General features: G+C 41.9%; 1 long non-coding RNA gene across 1 annotated transcript in view; it reads right to left on the bottom strand.

The window, feature by feature from the left end:
• The window catches only part of LOC106998768 (uncharacterized), a 41,488-nt gene extending 29,014 nt beyond the window's left edge, over window positions 1–12,474 (bottom strand). The window contains exon 1 of the long non-coding RNA XR_003730309.2: window positions 12,318–12,474. This is a non-coding gene — a long non-coding RNA (uncharacterized LOC106998768). The remainder of the gene's footprint in view (window positions 1–12,317) is intronic.
• Window positions 12,475–17,729: the final 5,255 nt, after the last annotated feature.

A 17,729-nucleotide genomic window follows, 5' to 3' on the forward strand; every position in this document is an offset into this window, starting at 1 on the left:
GAGGTAAAACCCATGAAAGTGTGCCACCTCCCTCATGACTAGGCCCTCCTGGAGTTTTAATCTTCACACTTGTTCACATCTAGTCTACAGCAATTTATCAATTACATTTCAGGTTTCTCTACGCAGAACGGATTCCTATAGAAGTTTCTACTTCTGGATTTCTGCCACAGTAAGTTGTGATTCTCTGTAGATGGTTGTCTGTCTCTTTAATTTTGGGGACAGTGGTTTTCCTTGTGACCTCACTTCTTTGGCAGACCTAAGAAGAGATGCCAATTTTTCAGCTAGTTCAGCTTTTTGCTTATTGTTAGGATGGAGTGATGAATTCTAAGCTCCTTATGTGCTGGGCTGAATACTTGAAGCCCCACTCACTGGTTTTTAAACTTTAAAATATTGAATGAACACCCCACATTATAAAATGAGTCAGAATTCAACTATAGTGGTGTTAAAAAGAAACATACACACACACACACACGCAATTGTTTTATGATCTCTAAATCAAGCTTTCTCTAGGCTAAGGTGTATGTTTTCTCTCTTCCATGTTGTGATGTTCTCTGTTATGGGTCTTTACATGGGAAAGGCAAGAATTAGAGTCTTGGGATAGATTTAAGAGCTGGTGAGGCTCCTCCTTCCCCTCAAACTTCCCACCTTCCAGAGCCTAGAATCACTAAGCTGGGAATGGACTTTGGCTCCTTCTCCTTTAGGAGTTCCTAACAAGGCTTCTAGAACCAGTGACTACAATCTGAACCACTGGGCCCAGGGCAGGAGGAGCTTGCTCTTCCATCTGTCTTCTGGTCCTTTAGGGCTCCCTGCAGAGAGGCTCTGGGGCAATTGCTCACAACTGACTGGTGATATGAATGTGGGTAGATTCAGTAGGGGCATGAGTATGGACTCCCTGTTCCTAAACATTTTCCCAAGTTTTTCTGAAATCCATCAGTATTTACTGCCTTCTCCTTATCTGTTGTTATTGTGGGTTATGGTGATTTTTAAAGAATCCATTTTAAATAAGATGAGGCCTTTCTTTTCCCATTATTTTTAAAAATTGTTTTTCAAAGCTGATCCTTACAGAGCCAATATTCTCAAATTCTGTTCTCACTGCTCTCTCATTTCCCTTCATCCCTGTTCCTCTGTTTGAATATATACAACACACACACACGCACACCCCAAGAGGGGACTCCACTAAGGATAACTCACCCATTTCCCTAGGAGGGAACTAGGCACCTGCAGGTCAACATGGCCTGAGAAGCCAGAGTTGTTTAGAGTGTGGGCTCCACCTTAATGTGAATCTGTTTCTTTAATTAATATTTCTGTGAACTAGGCTGGTAATGTATCCTCTCTTTCTTCATTTTCTTCATCTGTAAAATGGGGGTGATGATCATAGTATCTACATGTAAAGTACATTACAAAATGATGCCACTCCTTTATTCTTTGCTAATAATGGCCACATTTACTGCGGCCTTCTAGGCCAGATGCTGTTCCAAGTGCAAGTTTTGGTAGGCAGAATAGGAGAGATTGGTGGTGGGGGTGGGACTGTTATGAGCGTGACATGGGAGAAAGAGAAAGAGCACCAAAAACCGAGCTGAGTTGCAGAATAGCAAAAGCTGAAGTTCAGTTCAAAACAAATTTCATCTCTTCTATCTCCAACTTTCCTAGACTTAGTCTTGATCAATTACTCCAGAAAACCTACAGGAATGTGGCTGAGGGAGACAGTGAGGACTAATATTTCATTTCTCCCCACTCCTCCTTCTGAGCAACCCAGGACTTCATTGTGGACCCCTGTATTAGTCCATTTTCACACTGCTACAAAGAGCTACCTGAGACTGGCTAAGTTACAAATGAAAGAGGTTTAACTGACTCATAGTTCTGTGTGGCTGGGGAGACCTCAGGAAACTTAAAAAGGTGATGGGAAGCAAGGCACGTCTTACATGGTGGCAGGAGACAGAAAGAGCAAGGGGGGAAGTGCCACACTTTAAAACCATCAGATCTTGTGAGAACTCACTCACTACCATGAGAACAGCATGGGGGAAACTGCACCCATGATCCAATCACCTCCCACCAGGCACCTCCCTAACAGGAGATGAGATTTGGGTAGAGACACAGAGCCAAACCATATCAACCCTTTTCTACCTCCCTACTCCAAGCACCATCTCCCTGGGAGGGGCTCTGTAAACTGGTCCTTACTTGAATGAAAGAAGCCGGCTCAGATTCAAAGTTGTGAGTGTTTTTTGCCATGTCTCAGCTGAGTCAACCAGGTGAGCACCAGGCATTCTGGCTTAGGGTGTGGAGGATGGTGTTTTAACTGCAGCTTGAGGTATTACAAGTCCAGAAAATCCCAGAGGACAAGACTACGATAGCAGCTGACGGCAGGCCACATGAATAGCAACCCTACATGATATGTGTTCAGGGCTTCCCAACGAACCAGTGAGAAACACAGGGAAACATATTGCCTGCTTTACAGAGTTCAGTGATCTTCTCAAGGTTAAACACTTGGAAGAAACTCGTGGGACTTTCTGATGCACATTTCCGTGTTTTCTGTTTGCTTTTAATGAGTTGTTGACTACTTCCTGCTATTTAAACTGCTATACTTCATTTTGCAGCCCAGATCAGATTACAATTGTATATAAAAAAGAAGAATATGATCTCAAAATAGAGAGGGATTTTTTCCATAAGTCACGAAAGCAGCACCTGCAAAGCAAAAGATTACTTATAGTGTTTTTGTTGTTTTAAGTTTTAAAATTTAATGTAATCTGAGTGAAAAACCAGCCACTGACTGGGGAAGATAACTGATCTTCGTGTAATCATCAAAGGAAAAGTATCCAACACATAAAAAGACTTTCTATAAATCAGTAGGATAAAAAGTCAAAATATTCAATAGAAAAATGGGCAATGGATATAAACCAGCAACACACATACACACACACACACACAAAGAAACCAGAATGTGAAATCAACTAAGAGTAGGAAAATGCAAATTAAAACAATAAGCTCCCATTTCCCCACAATATTTCCAATACTAGGGAATGTTAGACTTTTCCACTTTTGTCAATCTAATGAGTGTGAAATGATAACTCTTACACACAATGTGAGAGATGGTCCAAATTGGTGCAATCAATTTGGAGAAGAATTTGACAACACGGAAAGATAAAGATGTACCTACTCTTAGACCCAGAAATTTCACTCTATTTATCTACCCCTCAAAGACTCCCATACACATATAAAGATACATTAATGAGAAAGTTCATTTGTGGTATATTCATAATTGTAAAAAATGAAAATAAATGTACATCAACAGAAGAATAAATAAATAAACGCAGGATATTCACAATGGACACATCTACAGTAGTTAAAATTGATAAAGAGATGCATGTATCTACAGATATAAATCTCAAAACATATGGTTGAGTGAGAAAAGCAAGCTCCTCTGCGCCCCTTTCAGCTCTAACTCTCTGTGGATCTGATCCTTGAAGGTGGGGAGGAAAACTAATGATTCTGTGCATCCCTCAATCAGTGAGGGTCCTCCCTGACAGATAGGACTAAGCACAGGCCCCCAAGCATCCCATGCCCAGTGCTGATGAGTTTGCTCCTCAGCTGTGGTACTAGAAGCTGCTCCCCCAGCAGCCCAGAGCAGATTCCAGGGCCCTCCCCCTTGCTCTTCTTTCCACATATCAATGTGGGGCAAAGGTATCAGTTCCGCTGGGGCAGGAGGAAGCCCCCATCAGGCAAGGAGCTGGCATAGTGTTTAGGGCCTGAGCTCAGAAAACAGACAGGGTCTGGGCCCTGCATTAGGTGGAGAGTCTGAGGCTGGGTGGTTGTGCTGGGAGCCAGAGCACTTTGGGAGAAGCTGCCAAAATCACTTAGACAAGCACTTGGGGGAATTTCAGTTGTCCCCAAAGTACCTTTTAATTTGAAAACAATCGGGAAGCAGGTCGGAGGATTTTTCATCATTTGGCAGTGAGTGGTCTTGGAGAGCCTGGGCTGTGTTGCTGCAGGCTCCAATTAGGTGTGAGAAGTGGAGGCTAGTGCCTGCCAGCTGGGCAGGAGCCAAGCAGATCATCAACCCTGGTCTAATCAACATCAGGGGCTCCAGCGTCAAGTACACAAAGACCAATGGTACCATTCATCACACGGAGCTCTCCAAACACTGAAGGGTGCTCGGGGGTTCTGTAGCAAATCTATGCACTGAGGGCCCAAGATGATACCACTCAGAGGTTTCATAAAGTAGAGATGCTGGTGACATAGTTATAGTAAATGTAAGTGGTTGAATGGTGCTGGGCAACTTCTGTCTTTCCAGGCAAAGGAGGAGGGGTAAGGACAGCTTTAGACAGAAACTCAAGACAGATACAGAACTAGGTGACTGCTTCCTGGAGGGGGCTCTGAGGTGTGGGCTCTGGGTCAGGCCAGGATCCCAGCTGGGTGATCACGGCCAACTGTTTGACCTCTCAGACCCAGAGTCCCTGGTTGTAAAATGGGGTCATGATAGTGCCAAATTCATAGAGTGGTGGTGAAAAGAAATAAATCAACTCAAACACTGGACACAGTGCCTGAAGCATAGAAAGTGTTCAAAAAGACAGAGAAGATTATATAAATAATAAACTAACAAACTGCTTTCCTGAGGCCTGGGAGGTTTGAATTAAAGACTGTCAATTGCATGACACTTAGCATTGAACCTGAGAAAGGCTTTTGTAAAAATGTCAGATGTTATTAGCAGCTGGTTTTATAGATGAGGAAATTGAGGCTTCAGAAAGCAGTGGCTTGTATGAGTTCAGGTAACCGGTTTGTTAAAAGGTTGGGATAAGAATCCAGGACTTTTGACTCTAAATCCTGTCTTGTCATCATAGCACACAGCAAGCCATTTAAAAAATTATGTCAATTATATCTTCTAAAGCTAAAGTATGCAAGGTATAAATGTTAGAAAAATAGAAAAAAAAAAAAATCTCTAAATGTCCATGTTCCCTAATGTGGAATATCCCTTAATGGTGAGATGGTCCAGGTTGTATCAGCATGGCCTGCACTGCACTGTGGACCTGCCTGTCAGAAAGAAATCTTCTTCCCCAAGAAATCCTGTACCTGTAGCGACAGGTGCCATTTGAAGAGGGTGCCACTGCCTTCACAATCCCTTTCTAGGCATTATTTCATTTATTTTTGCCCTGATACGGCAACCCAAGAGTCATTCATTTTTATTATTATTTTTTTCTTAAAAAATCACTTCCATGGAAATACAGAAGTGTGTGGGTTTTTTTTGTTTGGGTTTGTTTGTTTTAACATAGAGTCCTGAAGGGAAACACTCAGAAAGTTGCAGTGCCTAGAAAGGTACTTCAGACACAGGTTCTTAACAAAATTCACACTAAGAAGGGTTGACCCATCAAGGCTGAGGTTCACTGTAGTGTGTTTATACCCGATAAGGCATGAACTGCCTTCTACGACCGCTGCATTTTTCCTCATTGCTGTATCAGTGTACTCGTCTTCTTGTATTCATTTATTTACATATCCACTTTTACTTGAGAGCAGGGTCAGTGTCCTTCTAATCTGTGCCAGGCAGGGCCTAGCACTGATGATACTGCAAGCCTAAATGCATTGGAAGAGAAAGAGTGTTCCCACATATTCTGGATCCTACTGTTTGGGACGTCGTGCAGATTTTACCAAATGATATTTTACTTCCCATTGTCTTTATTACTCAAAAGTTGTGTACTGAGTCCCTGGCCCTTGGAGATCTGGATCAAATTAACTCAACCCTGCTCTCCCAAATCCACCACTGGCAGGAGCCCATGAGTCCAACGAGTCTCCACTTTCTCGTGAGGTCCTCCTCCTGTGCTTGTCCCACACTATGTGTTGTACCATGAGGACCATACAACAGAACACCTGCCCCCTTTCTGAGTTCCACGGAAAAGAAAATATGAACAGAAGAGTCTGGAGCAGAAATGGAGTCTCGTGACACAGCAAGGCAAGGAACTTCATGTGGAAGAGCAGCCTCAACATGCCTCTCCCACAGCCTCATCCAGCCCCATGACTGCGTGCTTCACCTGCCGGTACCCGCACCTGGTCCTCTCTGTCCACTTGGCTCCATGCTCTGCCTCCCTCCTCCTTGCATTTCTTCTCTTCTTGTGTATCTTCTCCCTTTATCCTCAAAGCAAAATGTGAATTTCTCTCATATCCAGTGCAAGCCAGTTTTACATGATACTTTGAAGTTTTGTGGCCAAGAAACACCCAAGCCCTTGGGGTCCCAAAACATTTCTAAGCAACAGCTAATAAGATAATAAAACTTTGTTTCATCTCATTATGTAAGGATCCCATAAAGTTTATAAGTAACGCCAGATAGAAAGTCTTCTCAACTCTGCTTTCTATCAAGAGGAAAGTGAATGTTTTCGTATTCTGGGACAAAATCAAAACAGAAGCTAATTTTCAACTCATCAGCCTGGTTCTCATGCATCATGTGAGTATCAGTGCCAACCTGCCCAAGCTGTAAACTCCAGAATCAGAATGTCCCTCAGACACATTCTCCCAGGGCTGCAGAATTTCCTTTTTACCTTCACTCTCTCCTCTCGTTTTTCCTTCTCTTATGAAAAACCAGTCACTGATGAAATAAGCAAAGGGGCAAAGTGGCCCGCCCCTCCAACTCTGTGAGTCCCGTCAGCCTCAAGCCCCTCCTTTTCTCGCCCTCCGGGCAGAAGTGCAGAGCTGCTGCTGCCAGCAGGCCAGAGCGCAAAAGGGCAGTGTTCTCAGCTTTAGAGCTGGGGAAGGACAGCGTGGGGAAGCTGGGGAAGGTCAGTGTGGGGAGAGGAAGAAGTGTCTACTAACTACAAGACCCACTGACAACTGCTTGGCTCACAGCCTTTGAGGCCTGAATTTGAGGAAACAATTTTGCTTTGGATCTGTCAAGAAAGTACATTAAGCACTTAGATCATTTACAATCCTAATAGACTTTCCCCTTCGCATTAATTGCAGGGAATTCATATGCATATGTATTCCTTTGACTGGCAGCCTGGCAAGTCTCTTTCTCCAGGGCTCTGGGTTCCAAGTAATCAATTTGCAGAGAAACTTTACAGAATCCTATTTAGTTTTAATGCTGGGATGCCTGGATGACACCACTGGTTGTCTTCTTTAAAAGGCTTTAACTTACTTGTTCCCTCTTTTCCTTTAACCCCATGGCTCCCCAAACCAACAAAAACATCTAAAGGTAAATAAGTCCATGAGGTAGCTCATAACTGAAAACACCTGTGTTATACTGGAACCAGTAAAACAGGCCATGGTCGGTTAAACTTCCCCACTGCTCTTCCACCTCCACTCTCAAAACCAAAAAATAGCCAGCTCTGTTAAGAGTGTCTATTTTTCTTGTTAAAAATAGATATTTCTAAATTTAGTGTTTGTTAAAATTAAAAAATCTAAAAGCTTATTTGCAAACCAGCAAAGAACCTAATACCAAGAAATTGCATTTAGATTGATCTGGAGGGGACAAGAACAAATGGGCTCCGCATTAAAGTGGTTCCCACAGCTGTCGTTTCTACTTGATTACATTAACCTCAAAATGATACGAATGTGTGAGTGTCCTCGAATATAGGCTAATTTAATCAGAGTCTATTTTCAGTGGTTTGGGGGATGGGGCATTGTTGTGGGGAAGGAATAAAACTTTGTGTCTACCAACGCTCAAAGTAAGTGACCCTTAGTCACTTAGTGATTTTAGCTAAAGCAACTTGGTCATACAGTGGCCTTCTCTAGGGGCACCACACCTGAAGCTCTCCATGGAATAGCCAGCGGCTTGTCCCCCATGTCCCTATTTTAGTGCTAGTCCTACAATTTCCACCTCGTTATAGATGCTGCTGGCATTAGAGTGGCCCACTATCATTAAGAGAAATGGCCTGGGTTCTTAAAGCTAAAATGCAAATACTTTGAATCAATTGAGTGTTTTCGGCTGTGAAGAGGGATGGTCACTAGCTTCCCCCTCCTAAGAATCTAGACTTTGTTGGTTTCTCTGAAGTCATTGTCAAATATGGGAAGAAGTGGGATGAGTTTCGTACGGCATATACCAAATGTCAGGAGTCCTGATGCTCCTTGCAGAGTGATTTCTAGGAAACGTCCTGAAAGCTTGTCCAGATTGTCAGAAAGAACAAAGGCTTCCTGTCCCTTAGATAAGGTTCTTAAAATTAGAGGATGTCTGAAGAAGAAACATCTGTACCCCAATAAGTTACAGAGGCTCAACTCAATGAAGACCCGAGTGTCACAAGCTGGGTCTCCTGAATAACAGACTTGAACACAGGAAGTTTACACAGGAGTGCTTTGGGGATTGAACACGTGTAAAAGAAGAGAAGAAAGTAGGACTGGGCACAGTTGAACTGTGATGCTGAATATCTCAATGGAAGACACAGTCAACCCTGCAGGGAGTTCTGAAGGTGAAATCATCTTTAGAGGTGCCCCACATGGAGAAGAGGAGAGAAAGGGGATATTATGTCTCCATATTCATTAGTCACTGGATATGAGCCACCCAGGAAGGAACTCAGGAAGTGTTTAAAAGCATTTTGTTTGTTTTTACAAAAGGTGGGTGGTGCTATTGGACTCTTTGTAGTTTCTCATTCCTTGGAAACATGTTTATTTCTTTAAACATAATACACTGGCCGGGCGTGGTGGCTCAAGCCTGTAATCCCAGCACTTTGGGAGGCCGAGACGGGCGGATCACTGGGTCAGGAGATCGAGACTATCCTGGCTAACACGGTGAAACCCCGTCTCTACTAAAAAATACAAAAAACTAGCCGGGCGAGGTGGTGGGTGCCTATAGCCCCAGCTACTCGGGAGGCTGAGGCAGGAGAATGACGTGAACCTGGGAGGCGGAACTTGCAGTGAGCTGAGATCCGGCCACTGCACTCCAGCCTGGGGGACAGAGCGAGACTCCGTCTCAAAAAAAAAAAAAAAACACATTTTGTAGTCTGTATCTTATAATTCTAATATTTTAGGTCTTTATGATCTGGTTCTATTGTCTATTTTTTTCTGCTGGTTCTCATTTATGTTTTCATGTTTGCGCAACTGGTCATATTTGACTGTAGACCGGTTGTTGTATTTGAAAAATAATTTGAGAGTGATTGAACTCTGAGATGACAGAATTTTTCTCTGGAGACCATTCTTATTTGCTCCCAGAGCGTTACCAGTCTAGATCTGCTTAGTCTAAGTTCAAGGATTGAGGTTCCTTCCATCCAGTTGATGCAAACCTGGGTGGCAAATCCAAGCAAAAGTTGGTTTCCTTTAGGCTTTCCATTTCCCTGAGGGCATAGACCTTGGACCCAGTTTAATATCTATGAAGAGAATAGGCTCCTCACCATGGGTGGACCCAAGCTTTCACTTTTTCCTACTTGCTTTGTGAGGCCACCAAGACAGCACTTCAGTTTTGCATGTTTCTTCAGGTTTGGAAAATGCTATTGGGGTCAAAGTAGCTTTGTGTACTCAACTTACCTTCCTGGGATTTTGTCTTCTATACTTTTGTAGATTAAATCTTCACTATCTTATTAACTGTTGGATTTTTTAAGAAAAAAAATAAGTAAGAAAATTATTTATCCCAGCTTTTTAAAAACTGTCCTTATTGGGAAGGAAGAAACCTCTAGTGTTTCTTGTTTATAGTCAAACCCTGTAGTATTTTCTATGAGAATTCAAGGTAGGTGGGGAGGCATTTTATTAAATACCTTAAATTTGCAAGCTTCTGTTGCTTCTTGAAGTTGAGGCCAATTAAGTCATATATTAGCTGTGCATTTTTCTAAGAATTTAGAAATAAAATTTAAGACCCATACTAAGCATGGATCTGATTTTCTACTTAGAATGTAACAACATAAACATAAAATTTTATATCAAACTATCAAAATTTCTCTCAATCCAATAGGATATGATACCTAAACTTTTAAAATAAAGCTGTAGAAATATCTATATCATCAATGGTATTTTTAAGTCCTTCATAGTTTACCAGTTTTGATACCTTCTTTGAGGATAAGAAAGTCCACTATTTTTTCAATATAGTAGAGACATCATTTTCAGTGACAGGAAGAAAATTCAGGCCCTCCTTATAATTAGAGAGTCAGCACATAGTAATTACATGAGAGAAGCCTCTCAGACATAACAATGTAATTGTAACCAACCAGTGTAGGATAATTTTCCTTACCTAAAAAGTGCCAAACACAATTAACGTTGACTAACTTTCAAAAGAATTATGAACTTTCATCTCTCAGATTCAAGATTAGTCCAGCCTAGAGAGACGAGTCCTCTATTTCGGGAACTAGTCGCCCACAAATGGACCCTCATGACATAAATGAAACCCGAAACTCTTTTAAGTGCCAGATTTATTTCCGTGAGGTCGATTTAAACCAAAAAGATTTCATTCTCTCAGAAAAATTATTCCTTCTTCCTTGCAATGCTGTGGTTTATAATAGAGTTATTATTAGCTTTGACCACAATTATGCCACTCTGACAGCTCCCACCTGCCTGGACCAAGAGTGACCTCTTATCCCTGGAATGCTGATTACTCTTATTCTTCATGCTACTGGGCTGGCACTCAGCATTGCACAATGACGCTTAGCTTTTTATGGGCATGGCTATTTCCTGAAGGAGACTGAACTCTTGGAGAACAAGGACCCTGCCTTGCTATATCTTATTATAGATCCCCGAAGTGCCCAGTACTGGCCCTTTTTACAGAAGATGCTCAATATTTGTTTATGATGGTAATGATGATTCATGTTTGACTTGGGTGACAAATTAATTTTATTCATTCTGTTTCCTCAACCCCTAGCACATTGCCTGGCCCAAAGTAAGTACTCAAGAAAAGCTTACTGAATGCATGAACAAATGAATTAATGAATCATTAGAATTTTAAAAACTAGTTAGAAACACACACATACAGAATGGAGAACATTGTGACCAGATTATTTCTTAGCCTTTGTTTTTAAAAATACAAAAATAATCCCGCTTTCTTTTCTTTTAGTTGACCACAAGAAGATAGGTTGTGACTTAATTGTTTTAGCCAAGTGCTATTAAATACCACACTCCTTTTTCTTGACTGAGGAATACAGAATATAAATGAAGAGTGCGCTCCTGTCTCCCCAATGTCATTGCCTTGTTCTGTGAACAAACGCAGAGGTCCAATGTTTGTGGCAGGCAGTCTTCTACTCACTTCAGAAGAAGAATATGACAATGTGACCCATCCCCGGAGACGGTGAGCACACAGGACATTGGAAAGCTCCCTTTGATCATAACAAGAAGAAGATGTCAAAATGATGTAAACAAACAAGTTTAAACTTCAGCTAAAAGTTAAATGACCAGCACTGATTTCACATTGAATCATTCCTTTGCTAGAGTATTACTTTCCTGATTAGACATATTATGCTCTAAGAGTCCTTCCAGCTCAAAGATTCAATGCAGTATAGTAGGAAACAATAGATTTTAAAATTTGAAGACCTGAGTGTCAAATTCTAGTTTCACCTTTTACAAGTTGTGTGACTTTGAGTAAGTCACATAATATGTCTGACCCTTCAATTACTCCTGTGTGGACTGGGATGTACCATTCCTGCATGATTTCTCACAGGATAACCCTGAGTCTCATTGAGGACATGCATATGAAAATGCTTACCACTAGTCAGATGTTAGACATTAATTGATAGTTAAGGAAACAGGGGCCCTGAGAAGATAAATATCTTCCCAAGAGACTCTAGAGATCCTCTGGCTGAGCACTTCCTGAAGCATTTCCTTGCCAACAGTGTTAGTTCCACAGAACACTCATTTCACAAGTGGCAATAGCCATGACATAACATCATTATTTCAAACAAGTATGGGAAATTCTGTGCTGAACAAAAATAAGCACATTCTTTAACTGCAGGACTTATCAGAACCATTAACATGGTCATGTCCTTTGTGACTGTCTAAGCATTTCCACCTTTTAATAGACAGGCCGTCACAAGATTAGGATTCCATGGAGCACAACATAGGAAATGCTGACCTAGTTTATTGCCTAGGCTTGATTTCACAGTCTGCTAATTCAGTGCTACTGCAAGTACCCAAACACCAGGTTGCAGGTTGATAAATATTTGTTCCTCATCTGTGATAAGAAAAAAAGCTTATGAAATTGTAAATCCACAAGTCATCAAAAAAAGTCTTGCTACCACCACCACCACCAACAACAACAACAGCAAACGTCTGTCAGTGGAACATAGTGAACTTATTCTGGTGCAAGCTCCACCGCTGTGCATACCAGCAGTGGTCCCCAGGCTACGCTTTGAGTAACATTTCTCTAATTAATTGGATAAAGATGCAGCTTTAGTGAAAAAGCAGAATCTAAAGAAAGGAAATCTTTTTCACACCTTGTGCTTGGCAGCACATGTGAAGTCTGGAAGTTGTCTGATTCAGAAAGCCCCAGGCTCCCAGTGGTCAGAGGGTTGGCCATCAGGCAGATTGGATTGCTGGTTGGCAGCGTCCACCCCAGCCTTCCTAACTTCAGTTGCTAGTGCACTAACTGGATGCAACCCTTAGTCATCACACTGAAGAGATGATCATCCCAACAGGATACAAAGCCAAGCCCTGCCAGGCTCCTTTCCAGACAAAAGCTGATCTAACTGAGGTGTATAAAAGGTAGGCAAATTAACTTCCCGTTAGCTCTTCAAAAATACTGTGGAAACGCTCACTAAACAATAATCCTCAAGTCAGGGTTTCCATGAGAAACAAGTGAAGCAGTCAAATGAGGGAAACTGAAGAGTTTCAAAAAGGACTAATTTGCAAAGTTGTACTGGGTTAAAAGAAACCAGCGAGGAATAGTGATTGCTAAGCATGGAGTGCTGTTACAACCCTTAGAGGGAAGGTCACTGGACCTGAAAGGTATGAAAGAGAGCCACCTGCTTGACAGGTGCTTGGCCTTAGATGGTGGAACACGGACTCAGACTCATAGCCCTGCAGGGAGAGCAGGCAATGCCCCAACCTCACTTTTCCCTCTCCATGCAGTCTCTGCCTGTGTATCTCATTGGCCCTCTAACCAGAAGCCAGGGGACAAAGGAGCTTGTCGCTATGGTTCGTAAATGTCTATCAGCAGAGCAGAGTGGACAGAGGATCTGGAAAGGTAAATGAAAATCACTCATCACAGCTCACCTTGCATGCTCCTCTGTGGCTCTCAACTTTGTGAGAAGCACGTGAAGGGTGCGGGTCAGTGTGGAGAAGTGGAGAGCAGATCTGGAAGGAAAACTGAAATCCATCTAGCACACTGTCATTCTCTTCTGAGCTCAAAAACAAATTGAGTTACACTTGCGAAGGCTTTTGGTTTCTGTTGGACTCTCTTGTCAAGACTTTTGTCAATCCAATCATTTCTCTCCCTTTCAATGCTTTCATGGTACCAGAGTACCGACACACCTTTGTGCTGATCACAGTTTTTCAGAATCCAATTCTCAAGACAAAATTAGGGTGGGTATGTTTGCGCACTAAAAACTCTGCTAATAAACACTAATATTTCAAGTATCGGTCTTACTTATTTAATTTTTCTCTCATTTTTAGAGATAAGGTTGTTTCGATGTTATTTTCATGTACTCAGACTCCCCATTAAACACATTTTCCTGGTATAAATCTGTTACTCTCTACCTAACTACTCCTTACAGGCTTTTTGCCTTTAGGGTTCTCAAGATGTTATTACTGTTACAGACACATGGATATTAAGTGTTTACATTAAGCATCTGTCTGTAGGAGTGAGCTGTGGATTCAGGCTGTGCAAGCTGTGAAACGCCTGGATGCCGAGTGGAGGAGATGGCTAAGTAATTGCACTTTGTGCATACCCATTACAGCACTTAGAGCGGGCATAATGCTTGGTTGGGTGTCTGACCAGAAGCCCAGGAGAGAAGAAACTCTTTGGAAATAAATACTCTGTATTATCTTCCTCTGTATTACTTCCATTCTCTCCAATGGTTACCAAATACATTTGTATTGACTAACACAGTGACAGAAAGCCTACATCCGGATGAGTAGTTCTCTTTTAACAGGATCACTTTTGGGGGCAATGTAGTGGTTTCAACAACTGCTGAAAGATCTTTGTCCGCATCTGCTTCCACTGGGCAGTCTCAGTCTTGTTAGTAGGATATATTTGTTTTGTGAGCAGATTGATTGATTGATTGATTGATTGATTTGATTGATTTTTTTGAGACAGGGTCTCTCTATGTACCCCAGGCTGGAGTACAGTGGCTATTCATAGGCACCATCACAGCACACTGTAGCCTCAAACTCTTGGGCTTGAGCAATCCTCCCAACTCAGCTCGTGACTACAGGCACATGACACTACAGGCACATGCCACCTGCCTTATTTTTACATTTATTTTGTTATTTTACTTTATGGCTACCAAGTCTGGCAGTTATGCATCTGACAACAGTTTGAGTTAAAAAAAAAATTATAGCATGGTTGGATCGGTGTTGCTGTGTGGCTGGGATACCATTTCAGGCTCAGTTGCAGAAGACTCTATTCTAGCTAGTTTGAACAAGAAATTATTTATTACAGGATGTAAAATGGAGGTTTGAGAACAAATTTCAGGTTGTGTTTCCAATAATGACTCCCAAAACTATACCCCAAGATCAGGCCTCCAAGAAGTTGTCTACCTTTCTTAAGATCGGGAAAATGCTGGCTCCCAAACCATATCCTCATTGTCACCACTGCAGCCATTGAGGAGCCTCCCTGGTCAGGAGATGTCCCTACTGCTGCCAAGTGTCAGGAGTATGCCACATTTGGTATAATCAACATCAGTAAAACAGATGCTCCATGTCTTGCCTTTCAACAACAACAACAACAAATGTTTTTGCCTATTTACAGGCAAAAAAGCCAAATACTTGATTTTTAATTACAGTTTACAATCCCTTGTTTGATATCCTTGGGGGCCACATGTGTTTTGGAATTCAGAGCCGCAACATTTTCTAGAGGAAAATGAGTACTCACCCAAAGTAGGACAGGAAAAGGAAGACTATGAATGAACTCACAGCAACGTCAAGTTTTGATGTCAAATGAATTTGTGCAAATTTATGAAAGCAAATCAGTGCTTAGAGTTTTGGGATTTTTTGAATTGTGGAGAAGGGATTTGGGACATGAAGTTCATGGGGGACTCTGAGTGAATCGCCTATTAGAGAGGCGCCTATGATATAACAAAATTAAATATCCCCATGTAGACTCCATCCCCTTGTGGAGTTCACACTTGTTCTATTCCCAATATTTCCTAAAGCGTCACCTCCTGTTTTCTTCTCTACCAGTTTACCAGTGTTACAACTTGGGGGAAAAAAGTGTGACTCTGAGATGTACCAGCTGTTATGCCAGAGACAACCCTCAGATCACTTGAGACTTGCTTCTTGTTGCCTCCTCTTTGATCTTGGCAGCAGAGGGCCTTGCCAGTCTCTGTCTTCACAGTCCCCAGTCTCTTGGTAAGTGCTACTCTTCATACCTTCAAACAAGCTCTAAGAAATAGATGGAAAGCTGGCCGGGCGCGGTGGCTCAAGCCTGTAATCCCAGCACTTTGGGAGGCCGAGACGGGCGGATCACTGGGTCAGGAGATCGAGACCATCCTGGCTAACACAATGAAACCCCGTCTCTACTAAAAATACAAAAAAATTAGCCGGGCGAGGTGGCGGGCGCCTGTAGTCCCAGCTACTCGGGAGGCTGAGGCAGGAGAATGGCGTAAACCCGGGAGGCGGAGCTTGCAGTGAGCCGAGATAGCGCCACTGCACTCCAGCCTGGGCGACAGAGCGAGACTCCGTCTCAAAAAAAAAAAAAAAAAAAAAAAAAAGAAATAGATGGAAAGCTGACAATATTTGGCAGCTGTTCTCCTCCATGAACAATTGAGATAACTTAAAAATGTTCTGCAGCAATGTAGATCTTCTACTTTTTGCCCCACCTTTACTAAAAATAAAACGCTTCTTGACTCCAAAAGATTGGTAAACATTTGCTGAACAGAAGAGTAGCAGATTCATTTCCTTAAAACTCTGCTGTGGTCATGTCATATTTCTGCTGTACTTTCCAAAGCTCCTGCAAATTTTCTAACCTGCAAAGCTTTCACAAGCCCTCCATGCACACCGAACAAAGTCTTTCAGGACCTTTATGCTCTTCCTTCTGGCCTCTTCTCTAGTGTCCTGGAGATGTGCAATGTGGTTGCCCGGACTCTGCTAATCCTCTGTCTTTTCTTCCCTCTTTCCCTTGCTTCCTTTCTTCCACAGCTATTTAGTAAGCATCTTGTATGTGTCAGGCAATGGATGTACAGTGGTAAATAGAACAGATACAGTCACCGCTTTCATGGAGCTTTCGTTAATCCCCTACCCATCTCCCCTCACCACTTCAATATGTCTGTCCGACTTACAGTGCTTGCTTTTTTTTTGCCTGGGGGTTTTCTCTGGGCCACAGAGCTTACTTTGTCACCCATATGGCAGGCTGCTTAAAGTGTTAGAAAATTAACAACCCCCTCAGCATCCTTTAGCCAGTAGCTGGAATACATAACTACCCCAACCCCCTCACCCCCTTGGGGAGGTATAGCCAGGAGGAGCAGGTTGTGTGCACTGAATCCCTGAATTCCGCAGCTGGACTGAGCGCTAGCTATAGTGGCAACTTGCTTAATAAAGAACGCTTTATCAGTTCTCTTTCCTTCTCTGTCTCCTTTCCCCATTCCTTTACCAAAGTTTCTTGGAATCAACTGCAAAATAAATTACTTGCACTTGAGTTTTATCTGGTCTGGCTTGCGGGGGAACCCAAAATTATTTTTCCAATAGCTTTACACTGTGTTATGTTTACATAAGAGGCAGCACAGGATGGTAGGAACACACAAATTTTGCATAGGCAGACCAGGATTTGAATCCTGGTCCTGCCACAGACTAATAGGTGATTCTGGGTAGATTTACAGAAGGGGAAGCTTGGTCTTTAGCACCATATGAGGCTGATATTGATAACGACACATAGTTGGTATTCCAGCTGAATTTTGTCTTTCCAAATATCTGTATCTTGAGTCTATTCTTATTGGCTGAAATCTCCCACCGTTTTTGCCTATGAGAAACTTGCGTTTGCCTCTAAGTCTGCCTCAGCCATGATGTTTTCTGTAAGTAACGTGACAATTTTAAGTCTTACTTTTGATACTTACCTTCATATTTCTGAGTAACATGCTTATATTGCTAGTTCTTTCTCCATAATGGCTAAAACTAAAGAATCAAGATTTAACTTTTTTTCATAACATCAACCCCCTCCTACAAGCCCACTTCTCATCCCCTTATTCTCTCGATACAGTATATTTATATGATAATGTAGAATGTATCAATAATCAGTGTTTATATAATTATAAACACTGCTCACCATGGAACCATGTTATTTATATATATATATATATATACACACACACACACACACACTTACTTTTTCTGTCTTGTACGTTTTCTGTTTTCCTAGAAGTTAGTGATTAGTTGTCTTATTTTATAATTTGCTTAGTTTTCAATGTACTTATCATTAATTAGAACCGATATGTAACTAGATATCACCAAAAAGTGCCTCTGGAGCTCTTCACAAACCTCAGCTCCAAATACTCCCATAATGTTTAAATGTTCTCTTTATATTTTCAAATATATCAAATATTCTATCAATTTCAACTTCTCGAAGAATCTTTTCCAGATGGAATTGTTCTGATATTTTCTATTCCAGACTGGCTGCTCCCTATCCTAGTACACAATTGTCATCTTGAGAATCTCTCTTCATTATAATTCCATGTGTCCCTTTTACTTCTCTCTTT

This window comes from Macaca mulatta, chromosome 6 (assembly GCF_049350105.2).
Source record: "Macaca mulatta isolate MMU2019108-1 chromosome 6, T2T-MMU8v2.0, whole genome shotgun sequence".
NCBI classification, from domain to species: Eukaryota; Metazoa; Chordata; class Mammalia; order Primates; family Cercopithecidae; genus Macaca; species Macaca mulatta.